Genomic DNA, 3923 nt, shown 5'->3' with positions numbered 1-3923 from the left:
TCATTCTTCAAGGGTGGTGAAAAGTTCATCTCAGGTCAACTCGGAGTGCTTTTACCCTTTTCCTTGGTATCTTGGTGCTGCATCTTATTTCCCTGGGGCTTGGATGGTACTTAGACGTGGGAGACAGAAGGGTGCAATAAATTGCCAAGTCATTGCCTCCTTACAATGGCCTCATGGAGGGGTTCCTCAAAATTGTGATGCTTGATTATTGTCTGCCATGAGTTGAACTGCATCCCCCAAAAAGGTATGTTTCACTCTTAACCCCTAGTACCTCAGAATATGACCTGATTAGGGTTATTACAGATGGAATTAGTTAAGATGAGGTTATATCAGAGTATGGCAGGCCCTTAATCCAATATAACTAATGTCCTTTTAAGAAAAGGAGGCTGGGTGCAGTGGCTCACTCCTGTAATCCCAGCACTTTGGGAGGCCGAGGAGGGTGGATCACCTGAGGTCAGGAGTTTAAGACCAGCCTGGCCAACATGGTGAAACCCCGTCTCTATTAAAATAAAAACATTAGCTGGGCTCGGTGGCATGCACCTATAGTCCCATCTACTAGGGGCTGAGGCAGGAGAATCGCTTGAACTAGGGAGGCAGAAGTTGCAGTAAGCAGAGATCACATCACTACACTCCAGCTTAGGTGATAGCACGAGACTCTGTCTCAGAAAAAAGAAAAAGAGAAGAGACATAGAGACACAAGGGAGGAACACTGTGTAACAAGGCAGAGATCCACGTGCTGCAGCTGAAAGCCAAGAATGCCAAGGTGAGCTGGTGGCAAACCACCAGAAGCCAGGAAGTGGCAAAGAAGCTATCTCCCCTACAGGTTTTAGAGAATGTAGCCCTACAACACCTTGATGTCAGACTTCTAGCCTCCAGAAGTGTGAGGTGATATATTTTGTTGTTTTAAGCACCCAGTTTGTGCTACTTAGTTACAGCAGTCCTTGAAAATGAACACATTGCCCAGTGGTATTCACGGCTAGATCCACTCTTGTTCTCACCACTTCAGATCTCCTAGATGTCCGAGCCACATCCCTCGTCCTAAGTCCATTTTCTTCTTTCAAAGTAATAGAATGGTGACTGGGAACATGGCTGCCTAGATTGACATTTCCCAGCCTTCTCTGCAGTCATATGGAGTCACATGACTGAATTCTCACCAATGGGGTGTGAGAAGAAGTAACATGTTCCACTTCCTGGTTTGAGTCTTAGGACATCATAAGCACTTTCTTCATAGGCTCTTCCTCCTTCCTATTGGCTGGAATTGAGACTTAGTGGGGATCCAGCATTGACCAGGCAGACAAAGCAATGCCACACGACAGGGGATTGTAAACATGGCTACACATTAGAATCTCCTGGGAACTTTTTTTTAAAAAAGAAAAGAAAAAAGATAAAAACCATGTCCAAGTCCTACCCCAGACAAAATAAATCAAAATCTTTGAAGGTGGGGCCCAGGTATCAGTGTTTTTTTTACAGCTTCCACAGTGATTCCAAAATGTAGCTACATTGAAAACAATTGCCTTAGAGAAGCATAAATTGAGAACAGGAGACTGGAAACCTGAGTGACTTCCAGGAGCCGACTTGCTAACACGGACCGTCTGTACCAGGTGAGGAACTCTGGCTTCCCAAGAAAACAGACCACTCACATTTATAACATTAACTTCCAAAACAAAACCAACTTAGATAAACTCAAAAACTGCATATTAGTTTATCCACAACTAAGATGGGGAAGATTTCTTTCTTTTTTTTTTCTTTTTGAAACAGAGTCTTGCTCTGTGGCACAGGCTGGAGTGCAGTGGCACAATCTCGGCTCACTGCAACCTGCACCTCCCGGATTCAAGTGATTCTCCTGTCTCAGCCTCCCGAGTAGCTGGGATTACAGGCACACACCACCACGTCTGGTTAATTTTTCCATTTTTAGCAGAGACAGGGTTTTACCATGTTGACCAGGGTGGTCTCAAACTCCTGACTTCAGGTGATCCACCTGCCTCTGCCTCCCAAAGTGCTGAGATGGGGAAGATTTCTGATGGAGCAGGGTTTTATTTCAGGGACTTGGAAGAACTTTTTTTTCTTTTTTTGAGACAGTTTCGCTCTTGTTGCCCAGGCCAGAGTGCAATGGCGCGATCTCGGATCACCGCAACCTCCGATTCTCCTGCCTCAGCCTCCTGAGTGGCTGAGATTACAGGCATCCGCCACCACACCCGCCTAATTTTTTGTATTTTTAATAAGATGGCCAGGCTGGTCTCCAACTGCTGACCTTAGGTGATTCACCTGCCTCGGCCTCCCAAAGTGCTGGGATTACAGGCGTGAGCCATCGCACCCAACTGGAAGAATTCTTAATCCCACCCCCGACCATTCCATTCCTCTTACAGTTCATAGAATCTCAGCTCCTCTGTCCTATCTACTTCCATTGCATTTCCAAACAAGTCATTCAATTTTCATTCTTTCTTTTTCTGTTTTTGTTTTGTTTTGTTTTGAGACAGAGTTTCACTCTGTTGCCCAGGCTGGAGTGCAGTGGTAGGATCTTGGCTCACTACAACCTCCGCCTCCTGGGTTCAAGTGATTCTCCTGCCTCAGCCTCCCGAGTAGCTGGGATTACAGGCGTGCGCCACCACACCCGGCTAATTTTTTGTATCTGTAGTAGAGATGGGGTTTCACCATGTTGGCCAGGCTGGTCTCGAACTCCTGACTTCGTGATTTGTCCACCTTGGCCTCCCAAAGTGCTGGGATTATAGGCATGAGCCACCACGCCCAGCCTCAATTTTCATTATTTCAAATAACATTTATTGAATGCTTACTGTGTACCAGGCATTGTACTGAGCATTTTCTTTGTAATAGTGGATTTAATCCTCACATACTGTGGTGCAGTGGGCATTGTCATTACTACATTCTACAGATAAGAAACTGTGGTTCAGAGGTACAATTTACCAAGTTCTATCTAGGTCATGGTCTATGCTTTTTAATGAAGTATATTGTCCTATATTCCTTCTGAATGTTATTAACAAATTTTGTTAATAAAATGTCACATTTTTTTCCTTAGAGGCAAGGTCTCCGTCTGTTACCCAGGCTGGAGTGCAGTGGTGTGATCATAGCTCACTGCCACCTCAAACTCCCAGGATCCCTCCCGCTTCGGCATCCCAAATAGCTGAGGTTACAGGCATGCACCACCATGCCAAGCTAATTTTTAAATTTTCTGTAGAGATGGGGTCTCACTGTCTTGCCCAGGTTGGTCTTAAACTCCTGGGCTCAAGCAATCCTCCAGCCTCAGCCTCCCAAGTGCCGGGATTACTGGCATGAACCACCACACCCAGCCAAAATGTCATGTCACATTTTATGTCCCCAATATGCTTTCAGAAATGTTAGCTGCAGGACACATTAAGTATGGAAATCAATGAATTTAAGACTTTAAAAGACTATATAGATAATTTTTAATTTGGCTCCTTTTTTTTTTTTTTTTTTTTTTTTGAGACAGGGTCTGGCTCTGTCACCCAGGCTGGAGTACAGTAGCATGATCTCAACTCACTACAACCTACGCCTCCCAGGTTCAAACGATTCTCTTGCCTCAGCCTCCTGAGTAGCTGGGATTACAGGCATGTGCTAGCACGCCTGGCTAATTTTTATATTTTTAGTACAGACGGGGTTTTACTATGTTGGCGAGGCTGGTCTCGAACTCCTGACCTTGTGATCTTCCCGTCTTGGCCTCCCAAAGTGCTGGGGTTACAGGCGTGGGCTACTGCACCTGGCCAATTTGTCTCCTTTCTTAAAGGTGAGAAAACTGAGACTGCATTCACCTATTTGTCATTCATTCAACAAATGCTTACTGGATGTTGACAAGGGCTCGCCGTTATTGAGAGCTAACGATGTGTCAGGCACTGTTCTGGACCGTTTTTCACATATTTATTCTTGAAACCCTCAAACACCCTTATGAC

Source organism: Mandrillus leucophaeus, unplaced genomic scaffold, assembly GCF_000951045.1.
Source record: "Mandrillus leucophaeus isolate KB7577 unplaced genomic scaffold, Mleu.le_1.0 Scaffold230, whole genome shotgun sequence".
NCBI classification, from domain to species: domain Eukaryota; kingdom Metazoa; phylum Chordata; class Mammalia; order Primates; family Cercopithecidae; genus Mandrillus; species Mandrillus leucophaeus.
The sequence above is the reverse complement of the archived record's forward strand: the minus strand, read 5'-3'. Positions refer to the sequence as shown.